Source organism: Callospermophilus lateralis, chromosome X (genome assembly GCF_048772815.1).
Source record: "Callospermophilus lateralis isolate mCalLat2 chromosome X, mCalLat2.hap1, whole genome shotgun sequence".
NCBI lineage: Eukaryota > Metazoa > Chordata > Mammalia > Rodentia > Sciuridae > Callospermophilus > Callospermophilus lateralis.
In genome coordinates, this window is record NC_135325.1 from 63551104 (window position 1) to 63572120 (window position 21017).

The following is a 21017-nucleotide window of genomic DNA, read 5'->3' on the forward strand; positions in this document are numbered from 1 at the left end:
AATTCAATTTTCCCACAAATGACATAATTTCATTCTTCTTCAAGGTTCAATAAAACCTCATTGTATATATAATAAACTACATTTCTTTTGTATATTCATCTGTTGATGGATATATGGTTTGTGTCCATACTGTGGCAATTGTGAACTATACTGAGAAACATGAGCATGCATACATTTTTAAGTATGCCAATTTTAATAATTTTGAATTAATACAAAGGAGCCATATTACTGGATCATATGGTAGTTCTATTTTTAGATTTTTTTAGTTTAGTTTAGTTTAGTTTTGCTTTGTTTTTGGTACTGGGGATTGAACTCAGGGGAACTCAACCACTGAGCCACATCCCCAGCAATATTTTGCATTTTATTTAAAGACAGGTCTCACTGAATTTCTAAGTGACTCACCTTTGCTGGGGCTGGCTTTGAACTCGCAATCCTCCTGCCTCAGCCTTCTGAGCCACTGGGATTGTAGGCATGCGGACCTGTGGACGGCCTATTTTTAGCATTTTGAAGAAACTTCATAGAAATTTTCATATTGACCTTACTAATTTATAAACAGTATAAAAGAGCTTCATTTTTTCAATATCATTACCAGAATTTATTTTTTATAGGCTTGATGACTGCCATTTCGACTGGAGTGAGAGGAATCACAGTGTATTGATTTGTATGTTGCTTTTTGGATAAAGATATTGATATTTTTAAAATAATTCTTAGCTTATCTTCACTTATTCATTTTCCATTTGTATTTCTTCTTTTGTGATATGCCTATTCAATTCCTTTGTCCATTTACTGATTGCAAGTTTTTTATTGGTTATTTATTTATTTATTTATATATCCCAGATATCAATACCATATTTGAAGAGCAGGTGGAAAAGACCTCCTGTTCTGTAGGTTCTCCCTCCATGTTCTTAATTATTTCCTTTTTTGTGTGTGTGCTGGCTTCATTTGGAAGAATAAGAAAACAAGAATAAATAAGGCAATCTTGAGCAAAAAGAGTGATGCTGTCAGTATCATAATACCAGATGCTAAATTATATTACAGCACCATAGAAACAAAAACAGCATGGTATTGACATCAAAATAGTCATGCACATTAATAAAATAAAATAGAAATCACAGAGGCATATCCACATAGATAGAGACATTCAATACTAAACAAAGATATCGAAAACTTATGTTGGATGCCAGATACTGTAGTGCTGGCCTGTAATCCCAGTGGCTTGGGAGGCTGAGGCAGGAGGATTGCCAGTTCAAAGACAGCCTCAACAAAAAGTGAGGTGCTAAGCAACTCAGGAAGACACTGTCTCTAAATAAAATACAAAATAGGGCTGGGGATGTGGCTCAGTGGTCAAGTGCCCCTGAGTTCAATCCCAGTTTAAAATACACACACACACACACACACACACACACACACACACACACACACACACATATGAGAAAATACAGCCTTTTAAAAGATGGTGTTGGGAAAACTGGATATACATATATAGCAGAGTAAAATGTGATTCCTGTCTCTCTTCCTGCACAAAAGTCAACTTAAAGTAGATTCAAGACCTACGAATTAGACCAGAAACTCTATAACTTCTAGAATAAAAGATTGGTCCAACATTCCAACATATTAACCCAGGCACTGACTTCCTTAACAGGACTTATGAAGTGTAAGAAATAAAAACCAAGAATCGATAAGTGGGATTGCATCAAATACAAAACGACTTAGGACTTTTATTCATTTTGAATTTGCTTTTGTGTAGGATGAGAAATAGGGATCTAGGTTCATTCTTCTACATATTAATAACCAATTTTCCAAGTATCATTTGGTAGACTCTGTCTTTTCTTCCATGTAAGATTATAGGTCATATGTCAAGAGTCAGCCATCTGTAGTTATGGAATTTTTGCCCTATGTTTTCTATTTCATTCCATTGATCTATCTAGTATTTATATACCTTTACCATATTGATTTTGTTACTATGGCTCTGTAGTATAATCTGAAATTGAATATTGTGATGCTTCCAGCATTGCTGGAATTCTCTCTAAATTTCATTAGTGTTTTTTTGGTTGTTTGTTTTGTTTTTTGTTTTTGTTTTTGTTTTGGGAAGTATATTATTGATATTTTGATGAAGTTAGCGTTGAATACCTATACCACAATTAGTAATATGTATATTTTAATGACATAAAATATGTACATTCTTGGAAATTAAAGGTTCATAACTTTTCTTGAGTCTTTATTTTGTCAGTTTCATAAATTTTTACATTTTAAAATCTCATATTTATCAAATTGTAACATATACAAAATGGTTCTTAAACTTTAAATGCACAAGAAAAACAAAGTCACAGGAACAAAAGATAAAATTTCAAAATACCAATATATCCATCAGTACATTTTAAATATTTATAGGTTCTTTAAAATCTGAATTCTTTGAACTAACTCATACTCTCTTTTCTGACTAAAATGCATTTGAACCCAAGATCACAAGTGTACATATGCTTTTGGATTTTTTACATTTGTTATCACAATATTTGGTTATTTAATTATGCATAACAGAAGAATGTATTTTGGCATATATACATGGAATACAATTTCATGTTCTTCTGGTTGTACATGATATGGAATTACATTGGCCGTGTATTCATATATGAACATAGAAAAGAAATGTCCAATTCATTCTACTATCTATTCTCTTTATAGGTAAATAATATTTCATTGTGTATATATACCATATTTTCTTTACTTATTCATCTGTTGAAGGGCACCAAAGCTGGTTCCATACTGGGGCTATTGTGAATTTAACTGCTATAAACATTGATGTTGCAGTGTCACTATAGTATGCTTGCTGAGTTTACATGTTTTGGGTATATTCCGAGGAGTGGAATATCTGGGTCAAATGGTGGTTCCTTTCCAAGTTTTCTAAGGAATCTCCATAATGTTTTTCATAATGGTTGCACCAATTTTCAGGCCCACCAGCAATGTATGAGTGTACCTTTTTCCTTTCATCTTTGCCAGCATTTTTTGTTACTTTTACTTTTATAATTGCCATTCTGACTACAGTGAGATGAAATATCAGTGTAATTTTAACTTTCATTTCTCTAATTGCCAGTGATGTTGAACATTTTTTTATATATTTGTTGACCAACCATATTTCTTCTTCTGTGGAGTGGCTGTTCAGTTCCTCTGCCCATTTATTAATTGGGTTATTTGATTTTTTTTATTTTGAGGGTTTTTTGTTTGTTTGTTCTTTATATAAACTGCAGGTTAATGCTCTATTGGAGCTGCAGGTGGCAAAGATATTCTACCATTATGTAGGCTCTCTTTTCACATTCTTGGTGATTTCCTTTGCTGTAAGGAAGCTTTTGAATTTGATACCATCCCATTTGTTGACACATTCTTTTACTTCTTGCACTTTAGGAGTCTTATTAAGGAAGTTCATTCCTAAACTGACATGATGGAGAGTTGGGGTTAATTTTTCTTCTAGTAGGCATAGGATCTCTGGTCTAATGCCCAGGCCCTTGATCTACTTTGATTTGATTTTTGTTCAGGGTAAGAAATAGTGGTTTAATTTCATTTTGCAACATATGGATTTCCCATTTACCCTGCACCATTTGTTCAAGAGACTATTTTTTTTTCTCCAATGTATGTTTTTGGTGCCTTTCTCTAGTATGAGATAACTGTATTTATGTTTTTCTCTGTGTCTTATACTTTGTACCATTGTTCTTCATGTCTGTTTCAGTTTCCCACTAATTGTGATCTGAAGTTTTTTTTTTCCCTCTGGCAATCTTTAAAATGTTATCCTTATTCTGTATGTTAGGCATTTGCATAATAATGTGCCTTGGAATGGGTCTGTTGTAATTTTGTATATTTGTTGTCCTGTAAGTCTTTTGTACTTGATTTTCCATTTTATTGTTTGGTTTTTGGAAAATTTTCTGTTATTGTTTCATTGAAAATAGTGTACATTCCTTTGGTTTATATGTTTACACCTTTATCTAACCAGATAAATCTTTAATTTGGTATTTTCAGGTTATCCCATATTCCTTGGAAATTGTGTTGTTGGTCTATACACAGCATTGCTCCATAATCAAATTTATATTTAATATTATATATTTTCTATTCATTGCCTGGAACTCTGTATTCTAAGTGGTCTAGTCTGTTGGTTACAATTTTTATTGAATTTTAATTTGGTTTATTGATTCCTTTGTTTTGAGGATCTCTACATGATTTCTTTCAGAATCTTCATCATTTCTCTATCATTTCTTCCACTACAGTGTACCACAGTCTGGCTGGGCACAATTCAGGAGCCACTTGTCAAAAGAAACGAACTTTATTTTTAGAACCACACATGCCAAACAAAATAGCTTCTCAGGAAAAAACCTTCAGAGCCCAACTGCCACCAAGGCTTCCCACAAGCCTCTCAACCTCCCCCACTCCTCCTGCTCTTGAGGCTGATTGGCTGGGTCACGTGGGCAGAGCCAAAAAAAAGTCCCCCAATGAGCAGCTCCATGGTCTGAAAGGGGCGGGGAAACAGCCCAGTGAGCATCACCGCAGAGGAGCCAATCAGTTGGCAGCTAGAAGTTGCTGGGGCCGCTGTGAGCCAATCATCACCTGGCAGCTGGAAGTTTGCTGGCAGCTGGAAGTTTGCTGGCAGCTGGAAGTTTCCTGGGGCCCCTTCGGCTATGGCTCTCAACATCTCCCCCTCTCTGTTTAAACAACAAGCATGTGGCTTAGGGACCATGCCTGCCTTAGGTTGTCCAATAGTACATATGGTCATTAACCGTTATCGGATGAGCTGACCTCAAGGTGTCAGCCTCCTGTCTTAGGTTAGTACCATTGCAATTGGATTTTAACCATCACTGACTACCCATCCAGTATACAGCCACTCCTGTGGATAGGTCTTTGTATCAGCGGGGGGGTGAGGTTCTTTGCCTCACCTCTGTTGGTCCCCAAATTTTAGCTGAATGACCATGACAAGCAGAAGGGAGGAAGATACACCAAGCCAATTGACGGTTCCTTTTGGAAAAATTGTACCACCGATGACATCATCAGCATAAATACCCCAACACTACCACAAGTCACTGCACCAACAGATAGTACACAATGCACACAAGTGAGTTCACAATGCATACAAGTGACTCATAGTCCAGGCAAGTTTTGCAAGCAGTTCAGTGATGGCTATTGCAGAAGCTGGAGATTGGTTTTATTTTTGTGTTCACCGGCACTGGGATGAAGATAGGAATTCTGGCAATGATGGCTAAAGAAAAAATTATATAACATTCCAGAAGGCACTAAAAGAAAACAATTTTCTTTTTTTTTTTTTTTTTAGAAAACAATTTTCTTAACAATGTACTTTATCTTCAACATAATTATTAAATACATTAAAAAGGAAAGGTGAAAGTAAACAAACAGATCTGTTAACCTCTTTTTTGTTCATATATTAAAACAATCCTCAATAGCTGTTTACCCAATTTAAATTAAACCATTTAAATCACGTGAAAAAAATATTTGGATCCATTTTTTTCATGAGCACAGATCATATATGATATATGGACATATGTACATTCAAACATATAACACAAAACACAAGTGTGCACACATAATATAATACATACAACACATAACATAATAGTAAAGGCCTTATAACTTTTACAGGTGAAATCTCCATTGCAATGTTTAAAAACTCTATAGTCAAAAAATACAACTGATCAGCAAAACATTAACCTAGGTCTGAATGAGCTCAAAAAACAAAATAGAACTTCATGATATGGGAAAGGGCAATAATAAAATAGATATTGAAAAAAGCATCCTGGTTCTGTCGCAGATGTAAGAATAGCCAAACTGGAGTTTTGGATGTCAGTTGTTATGGATTTGAGCCAAATCATCTTCTTTTTGGTCTGTAGAAATCGCTTTAGTTAATCTTTCTGGAATCCAAATTGGCTGCTATTCTCCCTGTGGAAACACAAAAACAGACCCCGACTCCAGACAATTACTGGGTCAGGACCTTTCCATTGTCCTGTTAGAATATCCTTCCAAAGTACCTTGGGCTTATGTACATTTTTTGGACACATATGCCTTTCTGCAGCACTAAGCCCTGATGAATCCAAATTTAAAAAGTTTAGAGTAAAAAGGGTTATTTTAAGTTTATCTTTGGGGAATATATACCCCTTCCCAATTCCTTCTTTTTGCTTTAATACGTACATTTTAATAGTTTGATGAGCTCTTTCAACTATGCCTTGTCCCTGTGGATTGTATGGGATTCCTGTTATATGAGTAATGCCAAATGTTGAGCAAAATTGTTTAAAAGAGGTAGAAGTATAACCAGGGGCATTATCTGTTTATAACTGTTTTGGAACGCCCACAGTGGCAAAATTTTGTAAGCAATGAGCTATTACATCTTTAGTTTTTTCTCCGGCATGAAGGGAGCCCATCAAAAATCCAGAAGAAGTATCAACTGTAACATGCAAATATTTTAATTTTCCAAATTCTGGCAAGTGTGTGACGTCCATCTGCCAAATATGGTTAGGTATCAATCCTCTAGGATTGACTCCAAGATTAACTTGTGGTAAAAAGGTCACAATTTTGACATTGTTTTATTATTTGTCTAGCTTGTTCCTTAGTTATTTTAAAATGCTTTTGTAAAGCATTAGCATTGACATGGAACTTTTTATGAAAATTTGTAGCTTCTTCTAGTGTAGAGAAAATATGTATGTCATGTGTAGTTTTATCTGCTAAATCATTGCCCAAACTAAGGGCTCCAGGCAATCTTGTATGTGCCCTGATATGTCCTATAAAGAACGAATCATTTCTGTCCCAGATTAGACTTTGTATAGTGGAAAGCAAAGAGAAAACAGTAGAGGAAGGGGAAATCCTACCAGCATCTTCAGGGGATACTATAGCATTAACTATATACTGACTATCGGAAAATAAATTAAATACAGAATCTTTAAACATCACAAAAGCCTGTAATACTGCCTTAAGCTCTACCTTTTGAGCTGATTGTTTGGGTACTAAAAATGTAAAAGTTTGATCAGGGATAACTATTGCTGCTGTACCATTATTTGACCCATCAGTGAATATATTTGGAGCATTCATGATAGGTGTTTTTCTTGTCATTTTTGGAAAAATTACAGGATGCAATGACCTAAAAGACAATAAAGGATTAGATGGTAAGTGGTTATCAAATGAAACATTACATTTGCACATGATTATTGCCCAAGTATACAACTCATTAGCTAACTCATCAATTTGATTCATAGTATATGGAGTAATAATTTTATTGGGAGAAATTCCAAACACTCCCTTTGCTGCTTTTATTCCTTTGAGTATTAATTGTCCTACAGCCTCAGGATACCTAGTAATAAGATAAATGTATCCATAAAAATGGACCTTCTTGCCAAAATACTCCTGTAGGAATATTTTTTGTTGGTAGTACAATAAATAATAAAGGCAAACTTATATCAATTCTATCCAAATGCATATTTTCCATATATGTTTCAATGATTTTTAATGCCTTTCTTGCTTCAGGCGTTAACATGCAGGGTGAATTTGGATCTGATGGACCTTTTAGGATATCAAATAAAGGTCCCAACTCTCCTGTTGGTATACCTAGATAAGGCCTTATCCAATTTATGTCTCCTAATAACTTTTGAATATCATTAAGTGATTTGAGTTGATCTACTTGTATTTGAATTTTTGGTGCACAGATAATGGTTGAGGATAATAGAACTCCTAAATAATTAATTGGAAAATGTAATTGTACTTTATCTATTGCTATCTCTAGATTATAATTTTTTAATAAGTTTGTAAGTGTGGCATAACATTCTAGCAATGTGTTTTTATCTTTGTGTGCTAATAATACATCATCCATATAGTGAAATATTTGTAGTTCAGGATTTTGATTTCTAAGTGGCTGGATTACTTTGTTAACATAAATTTGACACATAGTTGGGCTGTTAGCCATCCCTTGAGGGAGTACTTTCCATTCATATCTCTGATCAGGACCTTCATGATTCAGTGCAGGGATAGTAAATGCAAAACGTGGACTATCTTCAGGATGAATTGGAATTGAAAAAAAATCTTTAATATCTATAACTAAAACATACCAGGTTTTTGGCAAAGCAGACAATTGAGGAATCCCCGATTGAGCAGGTCCCATAATAACCATCTCATTATTAATGGCTCTTCAATCTTGCAATAATCTCCATTTACCAGATTTCTTTTTGATGACAAAAATGGGAGTATTATGGGGAGATACAGAAGGTTGTATATGTCCTTCTGCTAATTGTTGTTTGACCAGGTCATGGACTGCTTGTATCTTTTCTTTAGTCAGGGGGCCACTGAGGAACCCATACTGGTCTTTCTGATTTCCAAGTAATTTTTATTGTCTCAGTGGCCCTCTCTGAAAATCCAACCCAAGTCTGTCCGTTCCTTGATCTATTTGTATTGGTGCTGCTATACCTTGTTCTTGTTTTTCTAATCTTTTTCTTTTCCTAATACCTTGTCTAGTCATAATAGTGTGTGCATTTTGGTTGATGTTATTTGTTAATGTCAAACCTAATTGATCTAGGACATCTCATCCCCATAAATTTATGGGAAGATGATCCAATACATATGGTTGTATAGTTCCTTCACATCCTTCAGGATCCTTCCAATCTAATACCATTGCACTTCTATGGGGATTAGTCGCCACTCCTAGGCCTAGAATTGTTTGAGTGGCTTGTTGTATTGGCCATTCTTGACAAGAGATGATGCTAAGGTCTGCACCTGTATACAGTAGCCCATTAAATTCATGTCCTTGAATATTTAGTTTTAGCATGGGGCGAGAATCTAAATTTAAAGACAGCATAGCCCAATCTACACCTGTGGAGCCTAATCCCTTGGAACCTCTTTCTACAGTACGACTGGAAAATTTATCATGTAGGCTGGGTATTATTAGTAACTGTGCTATTCTATCTCCTGGTGAAATTACTGATATACCCTTTGGAGAACTGGCTATAATTTTTATTTCACCTTCATAATCGGGATCAATTACCCCAGGACTTATCATAAGTCCTTTTAGAGTAGAAGAGCTGCGTCCCAATAATAAGCCTACTGTTCCTTTGGGAAGAGGTCCTTTTACCCCTGTGGAAATGATTTGAACTCCCATCTCTGGAGTTAGTACTACTCTGGCGGAGGCGCAGGTGTCCAACCCTGCGCTCCCTCTGGTTTGTCTGATGAGGGATCTGATGGACAATGTGTCCTGGGCACTACCCTGATGGGGTACTGGGTTCCTCCAGTGCTCCATATATTTGTGGTTTGGGGCCCTTGAGCATTGGGCCCCCCTGTCCATTTTTTGGCAGCAGAGCCCGATGCCTTTCTCCATGATATCGTGGATAAACACCTGGTCCTTGTTCGGTTTTTGATAATGGAGTACCCTCTATGGTGGTTTGAGAATGGCATTCATTAGCCCAATGTCTCCCTCTACGGCATAGTGGGCAAATACCCGGTATTCTACTCCTTTGATACCTAGTTTTGTTAAACCCTCCTCCTATGGGGCAATTCCTTTTAAAATGTCCTGTTTGTTCACAATTGTAGCATGTTCTTGGCCTGGCATCTAAAGCCTGTTTTACTGCAGCTGCCACGACTTGCCCTTGTTCTAAAGCCTGTTTTACTGCAGCTGCCATGACTTGCTCTTGTTCATTAATGTCCCTACATAATTTAATATATGTGTTTAAATCTTCATGTTTCCATGGTCTAATGACTTGTCTGCACCAACGATTCGCTTGCTCATAAGACAGTTGTATTAGTAATGGCATTGCTTGTTCTGTATTCCCAAAAACTCTGGTAGCTGTTTGAATAAGCCTATCTACAAATTCAGCATAAGGTTCATTAGCTCCTTGTATTACCTTAGATAATTGACCTTGTAAACCTCCATGTCCTTGTAAAGTCTTCCATGCCTTAACTGCATCTACAGCAATTTGTGAATATACACCAGGATCATATGCAATTTGTTGCTGCTGATCCTCATAAGGTCCCTTTACTAACAATATATCTAGATTTCTCTGAGGATAACCAGCTGCTGCATTTTGCCTAGCCGTCTCCTTGCAAAATTCCTCATTGGCAACCTTCCATAACAGGTATTGTCCTCCATTTATCACAGCTTTTCACATATTAGCCCAATCTGCTGGCATCATGTTCAAGTTGTTAATGGATTCTACCAAGCTTACAGTGAAGGGTGCTTGAGGACCATAGGTTGTTACAGTCTCTTTTAGCTGCTTCACTGTTTTGAAATTTAAAGCATGGTGAATTTGCTGCCCTCCTGCCTCAAATACAGGGCATGTTAATATTTGAGATCCTGTCTCAGGATCCCAACTATCAACTGCGGGGTTTGGGGGCCTCCCAGCATATGGAGGTGGCCTTGTTAGTTGGACACTTACACCCTCTGGTGATAGAAAGGTGTTAGTAGCAGTCTCCTGTAGAGGTGGTGCTGTAGGTAGGACACTTACACACTCTGGTGATAGAAAGGTATTAGTAGCAGTCTCCTGTTGAAACTTTCCCCCTGATGGCTTTTTCTGCTTTACACTTTCTTTCTCTGTCTGACTAGCTTGAGAGGCCTTCTCTTTTACTTGAATTTTTTCCTCTGTCTGACTACTTCGAGAGACCTTCTCTTTTAATTGAATTTTTTCCTCTGTCTGACTAGTTGGAGAGACCTTCTCTTTTACTTGAATTTTTTCCTCTGTCTTACTAGCTCGAGAGACCCTCTTTTTTACTTGAATTTTTTTCTCTGTCTGACTAGCTTGAGAGACCTTCTCTTTTACTTGAATATTTCTACTATAACTATAATACAACCCAAGAAGATAAAGCCAAACAAAACTGAAACAGAGTGAAACAAAATTGGAACAACAGAAAATCATTATAGCCTTTCTATCCTCCTGAAATATCCATCCATCCTTTCTCCCTATCTGTTCCTCAGATGTGAGTGGTTTTTCTTCCATCTTACACATCTCCAGGGACAGGCAACTTAAAACAAAAGTGAAGCAAAACAAAAGAAGAATCTTAAAATGGCTACCCATCCTCTCGCCCTGCCCTCAGGGGCAAGCAGTTTACCTTATCACTTACCCTCAATTGTTCCCTGTGTGGCCCACCAAATGCTGCAGTCTGGCTGGGCACAATTCAGGAGCCACTTGTCAAAAGAAATGAACTTTATTTTTAGAACCACACATGCCAAACAAAACAGCTCCTCAGGAAAACCTTCAGAGCCCAACTGCCACCACCGGCTTCCCACAAGCCTCTCAACCTCCCCCACTCCTCCTGCTCTTGAGGCTGATTGGCTGGGTCACGTGGGCAGAGCCAAAAAAGTCCCCCAATGAGCAGCTCCATGGTCTGAAATGGGCGGGGACTCAGCCCAATGAGCATCACCGCAGAGCAGCCAATCAGTTGGCAGCTAGAAGTTGCTGGGGCCACTGTGAGCCAATCACCAGCTGGCAGCTGGAAGCTTGCTGGCACCTGGAAGTTTGCTGGGGCTCCTTTGTCTGTGGCTCTCAACAATAGTGTCAATGGATTCTGTTATAGAAGAATTTTGGTTTGTTCAGGACAACTTGTTCCTTTTATTTCATGTTGTTTGTGTGTCTAGCCATCTAACAGTATGGGGAAGTACCCTTTCTACTCTTATAGACCTATAGGTCCCTGAATGTTTCCAGTATCTTGTCATTAATTGGGAGACACATAATAACAGCAACCAATGCAAATAATATATAGCATTAAACCACAGATTCCTGCTAAGACATCTACAATCATGTCACAATAAACAATAGTGATATATTCAGTAATTGCCTACAATAAAATCAGTAAGATTGCAAAAGAGATTACAATTTTGAATGTTGGACATGGACAGAACAGAAGTTGTATATGGTATGATGATTATGAGGGGGCAGGAAGAGAAAAGATAGAAGTAAAAAAATAGGGAAAAAGTGAAAGAGGGACAATAGAGATTGGCTGTTAGAAGGAGAAAATAAGGGCCTAAAAACATGGTGGTGGGCAGGGAGGCAGCGATCCCTTCATCTTCTCAGTCACGAAGACAGAGAGAGACCTCAGAACAATTGGACTCTGCCTGCTGAGAAACTCCCATCAAAATTCTGCTGAAGTGAGACCTAGGTGGAGAGTTTGGGCTCCCCAGAGGCAGCTGCTTGCTCAGACACGGGCAAATATTGGCCACCCCGCGCTGCAAGGAGGAGCTTGCTGACTGTCTGGCAGCCGGACGCATACTGCAGCATTTCAGCAGTGCTGGAGACTGCAAGCAGCATAAAGACAGATGGAGGCATCTTGGCAGAGAAACGAAGAGTTGGACCCTTGGAAGAAGCTGCAAACCAAGCCTCCAGGAGACAGTGGACCGAGAACTGAAGCTGAGACAGACCAGAGACAGACCAGACCCACCCCTCCCATCAGACATCCCAGCAAGGAAGTCCACCATTAGAGAGAGCTGATGTCACCAGAGTTCGGTGGTCAGGATCCCTTCCCAGCGAAATCAGCTTCAACAGGTGTGTGACTCCCACCTCACCAGCCCCATATAGCTGGGAAATCTCAATAATCTAACCCCAGATATCCGAGGGTGTGATTGTAGGAGCCCAGGGAAACAGAGGGGACACCTGACCTCCAACTTCCCCTACCATCAGCGGCGACAGCCGAGACTTTTTTCCACCAGCTCCCAGGGGCAGAGCTACCGAAAGGGACCAGGCAAAATAAGCTGACGGCCCCCAGAGCACCGACTCCACAACTTTGGGGTCTGGGTGAATGGCTAACAGAGAGAGTGCTTAGTCGTTCCCAGGGGGTGCAAGTGTAACTAGATCTGTGGAGAACCTCACCAGTGAGTGAGGCCTGGCTGGCAGGAGAAGGGAGGGAGGGGCTGGAGACCAGAAATGGCCCTGGGTGAGCAGTATTGGAGAGCCAACCAGTAAGGGAAGAGGAGCCATTGCACAGGGACTGTTTCCAGCATATAGAGGGCAGAAGCTTGGCTCGGAGGGCACAGCTCCACCTACTGGACTAAGACTGCATTTATCTTTTTTTTTTTTTTTATTGGCTCTTTTCAATTTTTATTTTTCTTACCATTTTCTTGTATTCTACCAATTTTGTTCTCCCTCTTTCTCCTTAAGGACTTCTTCTTTCCCCTTCCCCTACCTTACATCCCAAGCATTACAACTTTCATTACATGTAATTTTCTAAATGCAAAGAGGTGAATGTTTTGAGGCTGTATATAGGGATCCTAATTCCCTACCCACCACCAAATACCCTGATCCAATCACCTGTTAATATCCCCCTTCAGTAGAGCAATCTTCCAAGGTAGCCAAGACATACCAACCTCCATACCATCTCAGCACCCGACCTAAACATAAAGTCTTAAGACCAAACTGCGGATTGCTATACACCTTCAGAATCTGTATGCATTTTATGAAACGAATGAATTGGCTTTAAATTACAATAAAGCCCAACATCTCTAGACGTAGTCTCCCATCACAAAAGAGAGATCCCGAAGATATACAAAGCCAAAACAAATTTATAGGAGAAAACAGAAGCACAGCAGTCAAATAGAGTTGGAAAGTAACATGAGCACCATGAAAAAACAAGGGAAAATAGGATTACAAACAATGCAGGATAGCTTAAATTTACAGGAGAACCTAGAGGCATCAGAAAAAATGGACAGATAAAGAACTCAAGGCATACCTGACTCAGATGGAATGGAATCTTAAAGAAGTCATTAGACAACAATTCCAAACAATGAAAGAATACTTTGAAAATGAATTACATAAACAGATTCAAGAAGCAAGAAGTCAAATCTATCAGGAGATAGAAATTTAAAAAAATCAAACAGTAATCCTAGAAATGCAGGAAACCATAAACCAAATCAAAAACTCTCATGAGAGTATTACAAGTAGACTAGATCAAGTAGAAGTCAGAACATCAGATAATGAAGACAAAGTATATCAATTTGAAAAGAGTCTAGTCAACACAGAAAGGATGGTAAGAAACCACGAGCAAAACATCCAAGAGATATGGGATATCATTAAAAAAAACAAACTTAAGAGTCATTGGGATAGAGGAAGGTATAGAGGTCCAAACCAAAGAAATGAGCAATCTGTTTAATGAAATAATTTTAGAAAACTTTCCATATATGAAAAATGGAACAAATTGCCAAATCATGGAAGCCTACAGAACCCCAAACATACAAAACCGTAATAGACCAACTCCAAGACACATTATTATGAAGTTATCCAACATACAGAACAAAAGAGAATATTAAAAGCTACAAGAGAAAGGGGGTAGATTACATTCAGGGGTAAACCAATTATGTTAACGGCTGATTATTCATCACAAAAGCTGAAAGCGAGAAGATCCTGGAACAACGTATTTCAAATGCTGAAAAATAATGGATTCCAACCAAGAATATTGTATTCAGCAAAATTAAGTTTCAGGTTTGACAATGAAATTAAAATCTTTCATGATAAACAAACGTTAAAAGAATTTTCAGCCAGAAAACCAGCACTACAAAGAATTTTGGGCAAAACACTACAAGAAAAGGAAATGAAAAACAACATCCAAAACCAACAGTATGAAGTAACTCAGTAAAGGGGAAAAAATAATCGAAGAGGAAAATCAAGCAAAATTAAAATAAATAAATAAATAAATAAATAAATAAACAAACATGTCTGGAAGTACAAACCATATATCAATAGTAACCCTAAACGTTAATGGCTTAAACTCACTAATTAAGCGACATAGGCTAATAACCTGGATTAAAAAATCAGATCCAACAATATGCTGCCTTCAGGAGACTCATCTGATAGGAAAAGACATACACAGGCTGAAGGTGAAAGGCTGGGAAAAATCATACCACTCACATGGTCCTTGGAAGAAAGCAGGAGTGGCCATACTCATATCGAATAAAATTAACTTCAAACCTAAGTTAATCAAAAGGGATAAAGAAGGACACTATATACTGTTAAAGGGAACCATTCACCAACAAGACATAACAATTATCAATATTTATGCATCAAACAACAGCACAGCTATGTTCTTAAAACAATCTCTCCACAAGTTCAAGAGACAAATCGACCACAACACAATAATTATGGGTGACTTCAACACACCTCTCTCACCATTGGACAGATCTTCCAAACAAAAGTTGAATAAAGAAACCATAGAACTGAATAACACAATCAAGAACCTAGACTTAACTGACATATATAGAATATATCAACCATCATCAAGCGAATATACTTTTTTCTCAGCAGCACATGGAACCTTCTCAAAAATAGACCATATACTATGCCATAGGGCAACTCTTAGAAATTATAAAGGATTGGAGATAATACCATGCAGCCTATCTGATCATAATGGAATGAAACTGGAAATCAATGATAAAAGAAGGAAGAAAAAATCCTGCATCACTTGGAGAATTAACAATATGTTACTAAATGATGAATGGGTTACAGAAGACATAAAGGAGGAAATCAAAAAATTCTTAGAGATAAATGAAAAAACAGACACAACATATTGGATTCTATGGGATACAATGAAAGTAGTTTTAAGAGGAAAATTTATTACTTGGAGTTCATTCCACAAAAAAAGAAAAAAAAACAACAAATAAATGATCTCACACTTCATCTCAAAACCCTAGAAAAAGAAGAGCAAAACAACAGCAAATGTAGTAGAAGACAAGAAATAATTACAATCAGAGGTGAAATAAATGAAATTGAAAGAAAAGAAACAATTGAAAAAATTGACAAAACTAAAAGTTGGTTCTTTGAAAAAATAAATAAGATTGACAGACCCTTAGCCAGGCTAACGAAGACAAGAAGAGAGAGAACTCAAATTACCAGCATATGGGATGAAAAATGCAACATCACAATAGACACCACAGAAATACAGAAGATAATCAGAAATTATTTTGAAACTTTATATTCCAATAAAATAGAGGATAGTGAAGACATCAATAAATTTCTTAAGTCATATGATTTACCCAGATTGAGTCAAGAGGATACACGCAACTTAAACAGAACAATATCAAAGGAGGAAATAGAAGAAGCCATCAAAAGACTACCAACCAAGAAAAGCCCAGGACTGGATGGGTATACAGCACAGTTTTACAAAACCTTTAAAGAAGAATTAATACCAATACTTTTCAAGCTATTTGAGGAAATAGAAATAGAGGGAGCTCTTCCGAATTCATTCCACAAGGCCAACATCACCCTGATTCCGAAACCAGACAAAGAAAGAAAACAGACCAATATCTCTAATGAACATAGATGCAAAAATCCTCAATAAAATTCTGGCAAATCGGATACAAAAACATATCAAAAAGATTGTGCACCATGATCAAGTAGGATTCATACCTGGGATGCAAGCCTGGTTCAACATACGAAAATCAATAAATGTTATTCACCACATCAATAGACTTAAAGATAAGAACCATATGATCATCTCCATAGACGCAGAGAAAGCATTCGACAAAGTACAGCATTGCTTTACGTTCAAAACTCTAGAAAGATTAGGGATAACAGGAACTTATCTCAACATTGTAAAAGCTATCTATTCTAAGCCTCAGGCAAATATCATTCTAAATGGGGAAAAATTGAAGGCATTCCCTCTGGGATGCCCTCTCTCACCACTTCTATTCAACATAGTTCTTGAAACACTGGCCAGAGCAATTAGACAGATGAAAGAAATTAAAGGCATAAAGATAGGAAAAGAGGAACTTAAATTAGCACTGTTTGTGGTGACATGATCCTATACCTAGAAGACCCAAAAGGTTCTACCCAGAAACTTCTAGAGCTAGTAAATGAATTCAGCAAAGTGGCAGGATATAAAATCAACGCGCATAAATCAAAGGCATTCCTGTATATCAGTGACAAATCCACTGAAATGGAAATGAGAACAACCACCCCATTCACAGTATCCTCAAAAAAAAAAAATGAAATACTTGGGAATCAACCTAACAAATGAGGTGAAGGACCTATACAATGAAAACTACAGAACCCTAAAGAGAGAAATAGAAGAAGACCTTAGAAGATGAAAAGATATACCTTGTTCGTGGATAGGCAGAACCAACATCATTAAAATGGTGATATTATCAAAAGTACACTACAGGTTTAATGCAATGCCAATCAAAATCCAAACGGTATTTCTTGCAGAAATAGAAAAAGCAAACATGAAATTCATCTGGAAAAATAGGAGACCCTGGTGAGGGCCACAAACAAGTCAAGATGGCACCTGGCACTTTGCCAAGAGGAGTGGTTTGAGAAGTAATGCCAGGGAGCCATTAAGATGATGGAGATTCCTTAATGACTGACTGCTGTGTCTAATGATGTTAATTAAGTTAAGCTGTGTATATTTATTAAGATGAGGATTCCTTAGTGACTGATTGCTGTAACTGGATGATGCTAAATTGAAATTAGCTGTGTATTCAGTTATGTATATATACCCCTGCAGTCCTACATTAAATGGCTCCCACTGTATCAACCTTCACAAGTTGCTTGTCACCCCCCCCTGGTTATTTTGCCCAGCCAGACTGCTGCAGATGGTGGCCCGTACAGGGAGCCCTGGAATGCTTGGGGGTGAGTGACAAGGTAGGCTGCCTGTCCCTGGAGATAGATGGGACAGGAGCAAAGCTGCTCGTCCCTGGAAGTAGATAGGATGAGAGGAAGGATGGCCATCTCAGGAAAATGAAGAAGATTGATACAGTATGCTTGTGTCTTGTTTTGTCTTGATGTGTTGTATTGTCTTTGTGATGAAAATATGGAAGGGGTGTTAAGTAAATTACTAAAAGATGGAGGCACCCCAGTGGAACCAAGAACAGTTAGGGCATATGTTGATAAAAGCCCAGGAACTCTAGTCAGAAAGAGGAAGAAAGTTCAGAGGAGGAAGGACTATCAGGGGAAAAGTTACAACAAAAGGCTGCTATTAATCTATTTTCATCACCAGAGGGTGCATGAAGAGGTGCAGCACAGTGGCTGCCACGTGTTCAAGCTAGTCACGGGCACAGCGGGGACTTTCCAGCCGGCGGTGGCCACAAACCGTTCCCTGCCCCCCCCACCCCCCACCCCCGCCATGGGGCTGCCTGGGGACACTACAGCCAGAAACAGAAGATGCGCCCAGCGTCCCTGAAGTTTAGTCATTTCCAATGTCAATAACTACAATGGTTCTCCCACACCTGGAGGCTAATGAATAATGAGCACCATTAAGGCCTATTTCAAATGTAAAAAACCTTGAGATAATGTACTAAATTGTTCAGAAGGTTGTTTTCTTAGTGCCTGCTGGAATGCTACAGGATTTTCTGTAGCCATTATTGCCGGAGTTCCTGCCTTCATCCCAGAGCCGGTGAGGACGAGGGTGGAGGGATTTCCAGTGTTGCTGAAAACCAGACGAGGCTTCGGAGCTGATGCTGTTTCTGTTGCTACAGCTTAAGCTAGCTGCCTGAAGAACTTATCTGGACTGTGAACTTACCTGGACTGTGATTTAATTAATCTATTGAGCTTTGAACTTACCTGGACTGTGAACTTACCTGGACTGTGATTTACCTGGACTGTGATTTAATTTATTGAGACCACAAATTGTATCTTTGCTGATGGTGTCATCTGTGGTACAATTTTTCCAAGGGCTTCTTACTTGGAGCTATCAATTGACTTGGTATCCTGGCATTTTGTATCCTCCCCTTCTGCTTGTAGCAGATTATTTATGGTGTTTTGTTTGTGTAAAAACCACTATTGTCATTATCCATAAGTATGGCTGAGTGTGTTGGGCCAGTATTTAAAAATGGGTAAGATCCAATTACAATGGTACCAACCTAAGACAGGAGGCTGACGCCTTGAGGTCAGCTCATCTGAGGACGGGTAAGAACCATATGTAGAATTGGACAACCTAAAACAGGCATGGTCCCTAAGCCACATAATTGTTATTTAATTAAACAAAAGGGGGAGATGATGAGGGCCACAGACAAGTCAAAATGGCGCCTTACACTTTGCCAAGAGGAGTGGTTTGAGAAGTAATGCCAGGGAGCCATTAAGATGATGGAGATTCCTTAATGATTGACTACTGTGTCTAGATTATGTCAATTAAGTTAAGCTGTGTGTAATCATTAAGATGATGAGGATTCCTTATTGGTTGACTGCTGTGTCTAGTTTATGTTAATTAAGTTAAGCTGTGTGTAATTAGTTGGGTATATATACTTCTCTGTCCCGTAATAAAGCGGCTCCTGCTGTATCAACCTTCACAAGATGCTTGTCACCCCCTGGTTCTTTTGCCCAGCCAGACTGTGGCAAGACCCAGAATAGCAAAAGCAATCTTAAGCAGGAAGAGTGAATCAGGCGGTATAGCAATACCAGATTTTAATCTATACTACATAGCAATAGTAACAACAACAGCATGGTACTGGTACCAAAATAGGCGGGTAGACCAATGGTACAGAATAGAGGACACAGAAACCAACCCACAAAATTACAACTACCTTATATTAGACAAAGGTGATAAAAGCATGCAATGCAGAAAGTATAGCATCTTCAACAAATGGTGCTGGGAGAATTGGAAAGCCATATGAAACAAAATGAAATTGAATCCCTGTCTCTCACCATGCACAAAAGTTAACTCAAAATGGATTAAGGAGCTAGGAATCAAACCAGAAACTCTGCATCTAATTGAAGAAAAAGTTGGCTCTAATCTCCACCTCCTGGGGGCAGGCTTCAAATTCCTTAATAGGACACCTGTAGCTCAAGAGTTAAAATCAAGAATCAACAAATGGGACTTACTCAAACTAAAGAGTTTTTTTCTCAGCAAGAGAAACAATAAGAGAGGTAAATAGGGAGCCTATGTCCTGGGAACAAATTTTTACCCCTCACACCTCAGATAGAGCCCTAATCTCCAGAGTATACAAAGAACTAAAAAAATTGAACAATAAGAAAACAAACAACCCAATCAACAAATGGGCCAAGGATTTGAACAGACACTTCTCAGAGGAGGATATACAATCAAACAGCAAATACATGAAAAAATGCTCACCATTGCTAGCAATCAGAGAAATGCAATTAAAGCCACCCTAAGGTACCATCTCACCCCAGTAAGAAAGGCAGCAATTATGAAGTCAAACAACAAGTGCTGGTGAGGATGTGGGGAAAAGGGTACACTGGTGCATCGCTGGTGGGACTTTAAACTGGTGCAACCAATTTGGAAATCAGTATGGAGATTCCTCAGAAAGTTGGGAATGGAACCAAAATTAGACCCAGCTATTCCCCTTCTCAGAATATTCCCAAAAGACCTAAAAAGAGCATACTACAGGGATACAGCGTCATCAATGTTCATAGCAGCACAATTCATGATAGCAAGACTGTGGAACCAACCTAGATGCCCTTCAACAGATGAATGGATTAAAAAAATGTGGCATATATACACAATGGAATATTATTCAGCAATAAAAAAAAAATCATGGCATTTGCAGGGAAATGGATGGCACTAGAGCAGATTATGCTAAGTGAAGTCAGCCAATCCCTTAAAAACAAATGCCGAATGTCTTCTTTGATATAAGGGGGGCAACTCAAAACAGAGCAGGGAGGAAGAGCATGAGAAGAAGATTACCATCAAACAGGGATGAGAGGTGGGAGGGAATGGGAGAGAGAGGAAGAATCACACGGAAGAGGGAAGGAGACCCGCATTGTTATACAAAAATACATATAAGAGGATGTGAGGCGAAGGGGAGGAAAAAATAAATAAATAAATAAGAGAGAGTGAGATAAATGAGTTATGGTAGATGGGGTAGAGGGAGGGGAGGGAAGGGGAGGGGAGGGGAGGGGGGATAGGAAGGGGATAGGAAGGGCAGCAGAATACAACAGACACTTGTTTGGCAGTATGTATAAACGTGGCTGTATAATCAACGTGATTCTGCAATCTGTACAGGGGGAATAATAAGAATTCATACCCCATATGAAACAAATGTATGATATATGATATGTCAAGATCAATGTAATGTTTTGAGCAACCAATAAATCTCTGATGCTTAAAAAATTAAAAATAAATAA